This window comes from Pteropus vampyrus, unplaced genomic scaffold, assembly GCF_000151845.1.
Source record: "Pteropus vampyrus isolate Shadow unplaced genomic scaffold, Pvam_2.0 Scaffold223, whole genome shotgun sequence".
Taxonomy (NCBI): Eukaryota; Metazoa; Chordata; class Mammalia; order Chiroptera; family Pteropodidae; genus Pteropus; species Pteropus vampyrus.
In genome coordinates this window covers 2,005,101-2,020,521 of record NW_011889004.1, presented here as the reverse complement: position 1 = coordinate 2,020,521, position 15,421 = coordinate 2,005,101, and the positions used below count along the sequence as shown (strand labels likewise).

Sequence of the window (15,421 nt, the reverse complement as noted above, 5' to 3'; positions counted from 1 at the left end):
ATGGACATAAAACCCCGAGAAGCTCAGAGAATTCCAAAAATCAGGAATCCAAAGAGGCTCACACCAAGACACATCATAATTAAAATGTCAAAGGTTAAACACAAAGAAAATATTAAAAGCAGCAAGAGAAAAACAAATAATTACATATAAGGGAACACCCATACGACTGGCAGCTGATTTCTCAAAAGAAACTATGCAGGACAGAAGGGCTTGGCACAAAATATTCGACAGGATGGAGAGCCAGGATATACAACCAAGAATAATCTATCCAGCAAAGCTACCATTTAGAGTTGAAGGACAGATAAAGAGCTTCCCAGACAAAAATAAACTAAAGGAATTTATCACCACCAAGGCAGAATCACAAGAAATGTTAGAGGGACTTCTTTAAGAAGAAAAAACATGTTTCAGAAACAGGAATAAAGAATGGTAACAACTACATTCCTATCAATAAGTACCTTAGATGGAAAAAAATTAAGTGCTCCAACCAAAAGATAGAATGGCTGAAAGGATAAGAAAACAAGATCCCTACATATGAAAAGGAAAGAGATGGAAAAATATATTGCTTTGATAAATCTAGAAGGTATTTAAGTCAGACGGAGAAAGAGAAACACTATATGATTTCACTTACATGCGGAATTTAAGGAGTAAAAAGAACAAACTAATCAAAAACAGACTCACAAATATAGTGGACAATTTGGTGACAGATAGAGGGGAGCGAGGTCTGGGAGGCTGGGAGAATGGGGTGAAGGGTTAAAGAAATACAAATTAGTAGCTGATGGATGGTCACAGTGATGGGGAGCACGGCATAGGGAATGCAATTAGCATTAACATATTGGCTAGGTGGAGGGTCATGGGAGGAAGAGAGCAACTGGGAGGGATCATTTTATTAACTATATAGATGTCTAACCAATGTATACTTAAAACTAATTAAAATTAAATATATGTATTGCAAAAACTGACAAAACTAAACAGACAAAGTAGACAAATCCACAATTACCATGGAAAATTTGAAATGCTTCTTTTAATGGCTGACAGAGCAGAGAGAAAAATCTATAAGAACATAGAGGAAGTGAATATTCTGCTAGGCTTATAATAACAAATCAGTATCATATCTCCTTGGTTAATAAAATATGAATAATCTGAACAGAAAAGATTGCAGCAGAAGGTATTATGTGTCATGTTTTGACAAACAAGGCTAAAACTGAAATTCAAGTCCTGTGTATAGTTGATTTTTAACTTAAAATTTAGCTTTAAAAAAATGTGCCCTTTATGCCTCTTTCACAAATTTTGGGATAAAGTCAGGTACAATTCTTAGGCATGCACAATACTAAATATCACCCCATTTTTCTGCTTCCCTTCACAGCTATACTTCCTCTAAAACATTGTCCCCCAATTTGCTTAACCCTCAACTTTCTCAATCCCCACCCCTACTCCACACTCATTCTCTCACATGGATATAGTGTTTGGCAGCACTATTCCACTGAAACCACCTACCAACATCAACAATCCTTGATATTGCCAATCCAACAGTCACTTCTCTGAAGTCACCTTACTCAACCTCTCACCTGCCTTTGACATAACTATCACCCTTTACTGAAAGTGTTGTCTTTCTCAGCTTCAATTACACTACACTCTCCTGCTTTTGCACCTATTGTACTAGCAACTTCCTCTCAGTCTCCTTTGCTGGTTCTTTTTTTTTTTTTTTTAGGTGAGGCAACCCTTGGTTGACCTCACAGATTGTAAGGACCTAGTCAGCTTACAATCCCTTATTTTTTTTTTTTATGCCTACAGCACCTGGTCTTCCTAGGTAGTCTCCCATCCAAGTACTAACCAGGCCCAACCCTGCTTAGCTTCCAAGATCAGATGGGATCGGGCTTGTTCAGGGTGGCATGACCATACACTCCTTTGCTGGTTCTTAAGCTCAGCCTCTAAATGCAGTAGTTCTACAGGGTTCAGTACCAAGCCCTCTTATCTTGCTTAAACTACACATGATCCATAGTGATCTCGCCCTATCCTATAGCTTTCAATACCATTTACATGCTGAGAATTCCTAATTTTTATATCCAAACTTGACGACTTCTCTGAGCTCCAAATTCTGAATGTCTATTTGATATCTCCCCTTAAGTCTGTTAGAAGTATCTCAAACTTAACATGTCCTTAACAGAACTCTTGATTCCATTCCTCTCTTTCAATAGTCTGTTGCTCCCCAGCAGTTATTAAGGACAGAAACTTTGAAATCATCTTTGCCTTCTTTCTTTTCTTTACACCTCATTTCATTAGCAAGTCCTGACAATGCTATCTCCAAAACTTATCTCCTATACCTACACTTCTTTCCATCTTCAATGCTACTACCAAAGTCCAGGGTATCACCACATTTCACTTAGACATGAATATAGCCTCATATCTATCCATTTCCACTTTGGGCCCCCTTAAAATCTACTCTTCTCCTAGCTTCCAGAGTGACCTCTTAAAAATGCAAGTCAGGTCATGCCACTCTCCTAATTAAACCCATCATATGGCTTCCTACAGCTCTTCAAATAAAGGTGCTATATGTTCTGGACTCTGCCTACCTGCTCAATTTCATCTCCTACCACTCTGCCCCTCAAGCACTATACTGCAAACCTGGAGCCCCTCTGTCAGTACAGAGAACACACAAAATTTCTCTTAGTTCAAAACATTTGTGCTCTGGGCTCTTCACAAAAACAGATACTTCTTAGCTTCCAGATCTCATGTTAAAAGTCATCTAAGAAATGTCTTTCCTAACTACCCTATGTAAATTAAGTCTCTCCTACTATTCTGTAATCTATATTATTTTATTTGTCTGATTTCTCAACTAGGGTATAAATATAAAAATTCTTTAACAGACTCCAAGTATGTTTTTTCACTGCTGTATCACCAGTGCCTAAAAGATGTCAAAAACAAAGCAGGTACAATGTGAAGCTGGTAAGTACCACTAAAAGGAGCCCCAAAATCCCTGGTATTAGGTACTTAGAATATTCATTTTCAAATAAATAATTCAGTTTTATTCTCATGACAGATTTACACAGATCTTTAACCCTTTCTCACTATAACCCTAACAAAGCTTGGCAATTCTAAATCCAAAGAGGAGACAATTCAGAAACACTGGGGCCTTCCCGCTCTGTTTCTCAGGAGACTTCACAGTTGAATCTTGGTGTGCTCGCTTCCTTTCGACTGCATGTTACTGAAGGCCAGGTTATCTGGGTGTTTACTGCTACTAATAGAAATTTTTCAGTAATAAGGGTGTGAGCCCATTTAAAAAGAAATCCTGAACAGCCTGAATCAGCTGTCACCATAGAGAGAGGGCTGGCCTGACCCCAGAGAATATTCTTCCATATAGCACTGATATCACCAATATTCCACCTAGGCAGACACAGGTTTCCACCCTTTGGGAACCTCGAGGCAGAACTTGCTCAGTTTTGTTCTCTCAGGCTCTCAAAAGGAAGAAAGGGAGGTGAGGGCAAGGAGGGGAAGTCAGTATCTGAGAGCCTTTTATGTGCTTGGCATTTTACATATGTTGTCTCATCTAGCTTTGAAATAGCCCAATGAGTCAACTGCATCATTACTCCCATTTTATAAACAAGGACACAGACTCTCTGAAAGATTAGGTGATTTATTCATGGTCACATAGCTAGCAAAGAGAAATAGTAGAGCTATGGTTCAATGCCAAACCTACTGTTGAAATGACCTAAAAGAGACAAGAAAAATGGTAAATAGCCTGAACATGATCCAAGGCAAGTGCTGGATAAAGCCTTTGTAAAGGATCCTCTAAAATTTTCTAGCAGACCCTTCATCTAATTTATGTAAAACATAAATTAGATGAAGGGTCTAATTTATGTTTTACATAAATTAGAGGCAAATTTATGTTTTACATAAATTAGAGGCAGAAACAACACTCTATAAGGTAGTATCTCCCAAACTGATATGGAAACCTCTTGGCAAAGAGGCAGTGATGAAGAAGAAACTCAAACCACAGAAAAAAACATGGTGCATCTTTATGCAGTATCAATTTTGCTCAGTGGAAAGAAACGTGAATCATTTGTTATTAAAATAAATGCCAATATGTTATGTAAGTAAAATGCAAAATTCACATAAATCACTAAGTTTAAAAAAGAATTCACCCAGTCACAGCAGCCAGCTCTGGTCAAACTTCCCAAGAAGCAGTAATGAACTCTGTCTTTATGGACACTGTTATAGAAAAATTTAAGAAGCATTTAAACAGTTTATCCTAGGTTAAGTAACAAATTAGGTAAAGTGAGGGAAAAAGAACAATGATTTTTAGTTTTTTAGTATTTTCTCATCAGAAGAGAACAGAATTAAAAAGGCTGGCTGATAAAGACAGCAAATTGGAAATCTAAAGAACAAGATAAAATAAAACTAAGTTTTTAAGCCAAACAATATCACAAAGAATTGGGGAAGTTGCCTTTAATTGAAAGCCGCAAAAACACAAATTGCACAGAAGACCATATTAATGTTTACTTAACAAGGAATGAGATAACAATAATCTTGTCCCTCCATTTTTCATTTGTTTCAGTTCCTTATAATTTACCAAAGCCTGAAGTCTGTTGAGTCTCAGGAAGAGGAGAATTAACTAGCCAAACATTATTTATATGGCAGTCTCCCTGTGCCTTTTGGAAATCACTATTAATAAAAACTTTTAAGCCTGTAATACTGTGTGGCAGGGAACTATGGAGACTAATCATAACCTATTATATAAAAACCTAGATAAAGATAAATCAGTCTTTCTAGATTCATTAGTAAATCACTTCCCTAAAGAATCTGCTTTAGAAAAATAAAGTTAATGATGCCATCATTTAATAGCTTTTTTTATCCTCTCCTATCAATTGTTGAGCATGTTTCCACCATTCAAAATGTACCCTAATAGTGACAGCTATAAAGGTGAGAGCTATGAGCTGAACTTTCACACTAAATTTCTCTCTGTATTAGTAAATTCTCTTCTACTTTTTCAAAAATATAATTACTTCCCTTAGGCTTCCTCCTCCCCACCAAAAGATACCCCTTACTCAAAAACCTTTACCCTACCACCTGCCACACTGAATCTCCTACTGAAGTTATTTCTTTGATGGAAGCATGATTTTCAGAAAGATACTTTTAGTAAGAAAACATAATTTGTGAGGTTTAAACTGTTAATCAAAAATATCTTTTCAAATACAAGCACTGATTGATCACTTGCTATGTGATGACACCAACCTAAACATTATATTTTCACGTTTAACGCACACAAGAAACCTAAGAGATGAATATCATTATTTCCACTGTAGAGAGGAGGAAGCTGAGTCTCAGAGAGATTAAGTAATTTGTTCAAAGTCACATCTATGAGTAGCTTCAGTGAACCAAAGTTAAATATGCCTTATTCCAGAACTCAAATAGCTAAAATCTTAAAAAGTCGGGATCTAAAGAAATCCAATATAAAACAGTATGTTTTAAGAGTAATAACAATAATAGCTATGGCAATACTAATAATCTTTATAAAGTGCTTAATAAATGCCAACCACAGTACACCAAGAGCTTTACATTGATTATCTCATATTTTCCCACTTTTGCTCTGCCTTCTTAAAATCTACAAACTGGTACTTAATAGGGAGACCTAGCAGAGAAGATGGTGAAAAAGCAGATTCTGAATAATTCACAATATTATCAAAATTCGCCCTTATTAAAAAAAAATTTTTCATAGAATCTTTGAAATTTTTAAAAGTCATTTTCTAGGAGTGAATAAGTAATTTACTCAAAAAAATTAATAATAACCAGTAAATACATGCAAAATGTTACCCTCTCTAAAAAAAAAAAAAGAAATGCAAATTGACAAACTATGGTTTACCTCACAAAAATATGAAGATTTTTTTCTTTTATTTCAACTTCCAGAGTTGGCCAAGGCATGATGAAATAAACACTTTCACATGCTGCTGATGAAAACATAAATTATTATAAACTTTTCGGAGGGCAATTGCAATTACCTCTTGTTGGCCAAAAACACACTTTAACCATGTAATTATAATTCTGGGAATTTATACTAAGAAATAATCATTGTCAAAGATTCATGTAATATTTTAAGTTGAAAAATTGGAAGCAATTTTCATGTCCCCAAATATAAAAAGTCATAATAAACAAATTATAATATAAACAAATCATAATAAAAGTATAATATATACATATAATTAAATAGAAAACATAGGAACTAAACTCATGAACCTTAGACTTAAAGAGGATTTTATGAACTTGACTTCAAAGGCAAGGGAAGTAAAAGCTAAAATAAATGAATGGGACTACATCAAACTAAAAAGCTTCTGCTACATCAACAAGGTAAAGAGACAACCATCCAAATGGGAAAATATATTTGCAAACCATGCGCCAGTAAGGGTCTAATATCCAAAATATACAAAGAACTCATACAACTACATAACAACAAAACAAATGATCCAATCAAAACATGGGTAGAGCATCTGAACAGACATTTCTCCCAAGAAGGTCTACAAATGGCCAACAAACACATGAAAAGATGCTAGCTAGTAGGGAAATGAAAATCAAAACCCAACGAGATATCATCTCATACCTATTAGAATAGCTGTTATCAAGAGAACAAGTAATAAAAAATGTTGGAGAGGATGCAGAGAAAAAGGAACCCTCATACACTAACAGTGGGACTGAAAATTGGTACAGCTCTATGGAAAAGAGTATGGAGGTTCCTCAAAAAATTAAGAATTGCTCTACCATATGATCCAGCAATCCCTCTACTATTTATCCCAAAGACTTGAAAACTCATATCCAAAAAGATATTTGCACATAGATGTTCATAGCAGCATTTTTCACACTGGCCAATATATAGAAGCAACTAAAATGTCCTACAATAGATGACTCGATAAAGAAGCTGTGGTACATATATACCATGGAATATTACTCAGCCATAAGAATAGATGAAATACTGCCATTAGCGACAACATGGATGGAGCTCGAGATAATCATGCTAAGCGAAATAAGCGAGACAGGGAAAGTGGAACACCACATGACATCTCTTATATGTGGGATATAAACCTAACAGCAACAAACAAACAGGACAAACAAACAGACTCATGGACATGGACAACAGAGTAGTAGTTACCAGAAGGTAGGAGAGGAGCAGGGAGGAGGGAGGTTGATGGGGTAAAAGGGGTCAAACATGTGGTGACAGAAAGAAATGTAACTATAGAAGGGAAACCCACAATGCAATATATATATATGCTTTATTGTTAAATTGTACACTCAAAAATTACTGGATTTCTTTAACCAATGTCACCAAAACTAACAAACTTAATTAATTTTAAAACATATAATAAAATGGCAATAACTACATATCTAGCAACAATTACTTTAAATGTAAATGGCTTAAATGCTCCAATCAGAAGATAGGGTGGCTGAATGAATAAGAAATCAAGACCCTTACATATGCTGCCTACAAAAGACTCACTTCAGATCGAAAGACACACACTGACTGAAAGTAAAAAAATGAAAAAAGATGATTCCTGAAAATGGAAATAAACAAACAAAAAAGCTGGGGTAACAATACTTATACCAGACAAAACAGACTTTAATACAAAAGTGACAAAGGAGGACCCAGTTTTCCCACTTCCAGGTATTTATCTGAAAAAACCCAAAACACTACTTTGAAGCGACATATAAATCCATATGTTAACTGCCTTATTATTTACAGTAGCCTAGATATAGAGGCATCCTGGGTATCTATCAATGGATGAATGGATAAAGAAGAGGTAGTATACATATACAATGGAATATTACTCAGCCATTGAAAAGAATGAAATCTTGCCATCTGCAACAATATGGGTGGGCCTAGAGGGTATTGTGCTGAGTGAAGTAAGTCAGAGAAAGATAAATGTCATATGTGGAATCTAGACAACAAGATAAACAAACAAACAACAGAAACATGCTCACAGGTACAGAGAACATTTTGATGGTTGTTAGATTGGGGGTGGAGAGATGAGTGAAGTGGGGAGCGGGTTTAGAGATATAAATTGGTAGTTACTAAATAGTCATAGGGATGTAGAGTACAGCATGAGGAATACAGTCAGTTATATTGCAATAACTATGTATGGTATAAAATAGGTAACTAAATTTATTGGGGTGATCAGTTCATACGTTGTGTAAATGTCTTATTAATGTGTTATACATCTCAAATTAATATAATATTGTATGTCGACTATAATTGAAAAAAATAAAAATATAAAAATTTTTTTAAAACTATTTCAAGGAACTTAACAACTAAAATCAGACAGAAAATGAAAAGGAGTCAATCCTTAAAAGAAGAAAACTGAAGTTGGCAAGAATTGTATGTATTTGGCTTTTTGTCTGAGGACACTCCCAGTCTACATAGTGCAGGGCAGCTAAAACTCAGACAGAAAGCCACAGTCTTACTGCCCTGAGTAGTTACAGGATGAATTTGTCTGTTATTAATTTGTCTTTCCGCTCTAAATTCACCCTTCAATACCTGCTCTGCAATAATGGATGGAATTCTCCTTTACGATCAACATAATATTGAGCTTTCTCAGTAGAGGGCACTAGAGAACCACTGTAGGAAGAAGGAGTTCTGACTTTTTTCTGACTGCCACACACAGGATCAGTGGTGTCAATATGAGCCTTGGGGAAAGTACACCCTTCTAAGATTGTCCTTTCTTGGGTACTCTCCTTAAACTGTAGGATGCTCTTGAGAGTTCATTTAAATCATAGATACACTTGTATCATAGCTCAATAATTCTTTATAGTAAACTTCTCCTGTTTAAATCACTCTCCTGATTGGACCCAGACAGATACAGAATTATTAAAGGATGTGGTCCCAGCAAATATACTCATAAAGATGAGCTTCTGGGATTGATCTGTTTGGGCCCTTGAGTTTTAGGGAAGTAAGAGCTCCCTGCCAATAAGAAATAGGATGCTAATAACCCATCAAATACTGTGGCATTATAGTTAATCAAAATATCACCCATGGTTATTCGTAATAAAGTGCCAACTGAAGCAGGTGCTTAGGGGGCTCAAGTGGCTGATACACTTCACAGTTATGACAATGACAACTATAAGGACTGTGATGTGGGGTGAATTCTTTTGAGTGCACTCAGCACTTACAGAGAGAAAAGTGACAAACTCAAGTCTACTGACTCTCACTAGTTGTGGTCTGAAACATATGCTTTCTATGACAACCATAAAAGAATCTTTTTATTTTTTTGTAGACACAAAACAGATCTTGCTACAAATGAAATACTAAACTTAATTGTGTAGTTTGCAGAATTACAACAACAGCTAAATTCACATCTCACCAAGTTTCTCATCTGAAATTTAGGATATAGATTGGAAAAGAATGAGATACTGAAACTTGAGATAGGAAAGATTTCATATAAACAATAATGAGGACAGAAGAAAACAGAATATCTTTAAATGTTGGGGGAAAAATGTCCATCTAAAATTCTACATCTAGTGAAAACATTCTTCAAAAATTAAAACAAAATAAAGTTATTTTCAGAAAAATAAAAATTGAGAGAATTTATTATCCACAAGCCTTACCTATGAAAATTCTAAAGGAAGTTTTTCAAGCTGAAGGGAATTGATAACGGATGAAAATACTCATCTTTGGGAATGAATGAAGAACACAGGAAATTATAAACTTGTTGGGGTTGATATAAAAAATATATCTTTTCTTCTCTTAATTTCTTAAAGGACATATGACTATTTAAAGCAAAACTTAAAACACTATGTTGTGGGGTTTATAATGTATGGTGTAATATATATGACAATGATATCACAAAGGATATGGATGGTAGTAAAAAGAACTATTAGGTTGCAAGATTCTTACCTTTCATGATTGTTACCATATTACCTCTCAGTAGATCATTGAGGATGCATATTGTAACACCTAGGGTAGCATGTTAAAAATTGCAAACAAATTAGCTAAAAAGTCAATGTAGGAACTGAAACAGAATATTTAAAGTTCATATGTCATAATTTTGTAATAATTTAACATGATACGAAAACATTTTGACTTATACTATATTAGTGATTTTGCAAATCGAGCAGTCTATTTCCAATGGAAACAAATTTTATTTGCTTTCTAAGTTCTGTAAAACTCTTTATGCTTTGATTTTTTTGTTTTATTTTCAAACAAACCACTTTAAAGAGAATAGTTTAAACACATGTCTAAAGCATCTATTGAAATGAAACTGAAATATGTAAATAAGCAAGGAGCACATAAATAAAAATACCAATAACATGTAATCGATGCAAAAGAGAAGCCTGAATTTTTAAAAATCTCAATAAAGGACATAGCTACTTCCTTAACATAATAAAATATAGATATATGCATTTATATAGATCTCATCATAAAAACCAGCATCATACTTAATGAGGACTCTTTAGAAGTATTCCCACAAAAATCAAGAAAAAGGCAAAAACATATCTACTTATTACCATGAATACTTAGCACTGTTCTAAAAGTAGCAGTTCATACAAGAGAACAAAATTCCAAAAATTGGAAAGAAAGAAGTAAAGTTATATCTGCAAATAATATGGTTGAATTCCTGGAAATTCAAAGAAAACAACTTTAAAAAAACTATTTTTAAAAAGTCAATAAAATGAATATAAAAAAGTTAATGGCCTGCAAATATATAAGCAACAACTATTTTAGAAAATATAAATGAGAAAATTATTCCATTTATAGGAGCAACAAAAATGATGAATGACCTTAGAATCAAGTTATCAAGGAAAGTACGAGATCGACATGATGAAATTTTTTTAAACTACTGAGAAGCACTGAATAAATGTAATGGTCTATCCTATCTTAGAAAGAAAGATTCAATGCCATACAGTTGTCAATTCTCTAATGTACAATTTTATTGTTTTATAAACTTAACACAATCTCTCCAAAATACCAACATAATTTATTAATTAAGCAACCTGATTATAAAGTGAACAAAAAACAAACATGGAAGTAAAACTGGGAAGATATTTCAAAAAAAGAGTAATAAGGAGTATAGCCCAACTCAGAAATTAAGCTTTATATATTTTACATCATAAAGCTACAATAATTACCAGCATGGTTATAAGAATAGACAGATACATCAATGAAAAAGATTAGAGAATCCCGAGACTACCCAAATATATATATGAAAACTTAGGACATGATAAAGATAAATCGTGTATCAGTGGGGAAAAAATGGATGGGTAGCCACCTTGGAAAAAAAATAAAGGTAGATCCTCTCACACCAAAATAAATTACAGATTGATCAAAAATTTAAACATAAAAATGAGCATTTTCAAAATCTTAAGAGTAGAGAAGGCCTTTCAAAAAATGGTTGAAAGACCCAGAAACAAACAATAACATAAAAGACTGATAGATCAAAATACACAAAAACTGAAATTTTATGCATGGTAAAAAAAAAAAAAAAAAAACCAGCATAAACTAAATTAAAAGACAAATAATCTAAGGTAAACAAAAATTATAAGTAAATATACTCATTATAGCACTGAATATGACAGCAAAAACTTGAAAATAATCCATTAATGGAGAACTGTTAAATTATGATACATCCATTAGTTCAATATCAAGGAACTGATAGACTGAAGTAGTTCTCTATAGAGATATGGGGGGAAAAAAATTATACAGAAGGAGAAAACATGGAACAGAACAATGCAGATAGTATGCTATTCAGTATGTGTATATATGTATATAATTTTAATAGACACAAATATACATAGGTTATCTGTGGTAGTCCAAACAGTAAACTGGTAATGAGTATTGCTTCTGGGAAGGGGTTTTGGAGAAAGAAACTAGATTGCTGAAGGTTGGGGTGGGTGATAAGAGATAAATTTATACTTCTATAAATTTCCTCTAGTACCTTTTAAATTTAGAACTACGTGCATGGTTTACATAATTAAAATAGTTAATATTTTAAAAGACTGGTGAGAATTTTTAACAGAGATAAAGAATTTAATCCATATATTCAGTTGTGCCTCTCTCTGCATGAAGTTGTTTCTAAATGAGATCCTATGCAAGCCCATAGATACCATAACAGCACTTCATCACTTATTTGCATAAAACACTGTCAAGATGTACAATATTTATGAATAACTGCTCTTTATACTATAAAATCCAATACTCTAACACTGTTTTCATCCTTGATTTATTATTTAAATAGGTCAAATAAGGAACAAACTTTGCCAGAGACAGGACCCAGATTTTTCATATTTAAATAATGCTTAACTGGTTTCAGAGCTTGGAATTCAACCTGCAGTGGCATTTATAGATATATATAGACTCGGAATTTTGCAACTGAAAAAACTTCAGATCTTAGGTCTGTCTAATATGCCTCCTTCATTTTGCTGAGGAAGAAATGGACATTTGAATAGTCTGAATATGTCTAAAGACACACACAAGACAGTGGCAAAATGAGTTTGAATCTTTCCAGATCCACTCTTCATTCAATACATCATGCTGCATCATTCCACTCCAGGTACCGATACCATAAAACAAGGGGAGACTAGTTAAAAGGCAACAAGAAAAGATCAGACTACCTTCACAGAATTTTTTTCAGAATAAATTTTTGATAGACTTATATATTATTTACCACACCCCCAAATGTTACCAGTGGTGACTTCCACTTCTAGTCATGGTGGAATAACAAAGACCACAGTTATGCTCTGCTGCAACAACTAGAAAAATGAACAAAATTTATGAAACTGTCTTTAGACATTGGAACATAGGTAGCACAAAATTGTAATGTCTGAGAGAAGGGAAACAAATGAGGTGAGCCCTATAACTACTTCACTTTCTGCCTTTTAGGACCTCTTGCCTCTTAAGAATATTCTGGGTCATAGAGCACAGAGGGAAATGCAAAATAAAGCACACAGAGGTCTTGCTGACTAGGAGAGTCAGAATTCAGGAAGACTGAGGCAGTTGAAGGTGACAAAGCAGACTCCCAAAGAGGAGGAAACTACACAGATCTGTAAATAACTGTCTGTTAGAATACAGCCAAACAGTTTTTAAAGAAAGACAACAAAATCCAAACACAGAACAAGAAAACATTAACAATATCCATAATTGATTTTTAAAAAGCCAGAACTGTGAAAAAAGGAGAACGTGAAACATAAACAGAAGAAAAATTAATCATACCCCAAAATGACAGATGATGAAATTACCAAAAAATGTTTAAAGCTATTACAACTATGCTCACATGCTAATCTATCTATATATCTATATCTATCTACATATACACATTCTGAAAAGGGGAGTTATTGTACAGTGAATACAGTTTCAGTTTTGCAAGATTAAAAAAGTTCTGGAGACAGATGGTGGTGATGGCTCCATAACAATGTGAACATACTAAATACCACTGAACTATACATTTTTAAATGGTTAAAATAATTAATTTTGTTATATATATTTTACCACAATTAAAAATAAATTTATTAAAAGTATTAAATGTAAATGAGACAGCAATAACAAAGAGCTATAATAGAAATCTTGAAATATGTAAATTAAAACACTATCCTGAGACAAGAGAGAACAGAAAATATTTTGAACTGGTTGAAAATGCAAACACAACAATCTAAATTTGTAGAATGCAGCTAAAGCAGTGCTTAGAGGGAAATGTATATATTCAAATGCTTTTAGTAAAGAAGTTTCATCCAAAATCAATGACAAAAGAATAAGAGCAAAGTAAACTCAAAGTAAAAAGAGGAAAGGAATAATAAAAATGAGAACATTTCACAACTTTTTATGAATCTATATTTACAAATAAAAAGCATTTTTATAAAAGTTTAAGAAAAAAATCAATAAAATTTAAAAAGATAAACAAAATCAATTAAATCAAAAGCTGTTCCTTGAAAAATAGTAAGTGAAGATGATAAAACGCTAGCCAGACTCATTAAGATAAAAAGAGAGAAGGCACAAATAACCAATATCAGGAATGGCAAAGGGCATATTACTACAAATCTTACATACATTAAAAGGATAATAAGGGAATAATATGAACAATTTTATACCAATAAATTAAACACCTAAAGGGAAATGGGCAAATTCCTCAAGAGACATAACCAAAACTGATTCAAGAAGCATAAATCTAAAGAGCCCTATATCTATTAAAACAATTGAATTTGTAATCTAAAAACCTTCCCATGAAGAAAGCATAAGTCCCGGAGCGCTTCACTCGTTAATTCTATCAAATATTTAAATAAGAAATATCAATTATATACAAACATTTTCAAAAAAGATATAACGAGAAAACATTTTCAAATTCCTTTGGTAAGTCTAGCATTACACACATATTGGAAGCAGACAAAGACATTAAATGAAAACTACAAACCAATATCTCTTATGAACAAAGATAAAAAAATTCTAAATAAAATTTTAGCAAATCAAATCCAACAATGTAAAAACTGATAATGCACTATGACCAAGAGGGATTTATATTCAAATGGTAAACAAATCTTGCATTCCTGAAATATATCCCAAATGATTGGTTCAACATTTGAAAAGGAGTCAACATAATCCACAATACTAGATTTAAAAATATATATATATATGTGATCAATCCAATAGATGTAAAAAAGTACTTGATAACATACAAGATCCATTCATTATCTTTGAAAAACTCTCATAAAACTAGGACTAGAAGGGAACTTTCTCAACATGATATAGAGCTTCTACAAGAAAACTTACCGCTAACATCATACTTTAAGGTGAATGACTGCATGCTTTCTCCCTAAGGTGAGGTATATATACATTATCACCTCTTCTCTTCAACAGTGTACTGGAGATTCTGGTCAGCGCAAAAAGACAATAAAAAGCCTAAAGAATCTACAAACAAACACGAACCTAGCAGAAGCAGTAGTGAATTTACAAAGGTCAAAAGTTAGAAGGTCAATACACAAAAATCAACCTTATTTCTTATACTTGCATTAGACAATTGGGAATCAATTTCAAAAAACAATGTTATTTACAATGTTATCCAAAAAATATTAACTACTTAATGATAAATTTCACTAAATATGTGCAAGACTTGTATAAGAAAAATTATAAAACTGCTGAAATTAAATAAGATTGAAATAAATGGAGAGATATACCATATTCATAGGATGAAAGAGTCAATATTGTTAAGATGTCAGTTCTAAACAAATTAATCTATGGATTCAATATAATCACAATAAAATCACAATAAAACTTAATGATCATCTTACACTACACACAAAAATCAACTTTTATAGAAATTGGTAAGCTGATTTTAAATTTTATATGGAAATGCAAAGACCCTAGGGTAGCCAGAGAAATTCTGAAAACGAAGAACAAGTTACAGGGTTTACAGTACCTGATTTCAAGACTTACTATAAAGCTATAGTAATCAAGATAGTG

The 15,421-nt window shown here is 33.2% G+C and overlaps 1 protein-coding gene and 1 pseudogene across 1 annotated transcript in view; both read right to left on the bottom strand.

Moving 5' to 3' along the window:
* TTC28 (tetratricopeptide repeat domain 28) overlaps window positions 1-15,421 on the bottom strand; it is a 641,766-nt gene that overhangs the window by 535,223 nt on the left and 91,122 nt on the right. The gene's annotated exons all lie outside the window — the stretch shown is intronic.
* LOC111747464 lies at window positions 1,783-1,901 on the bottom strand (annotated as a pseudogene).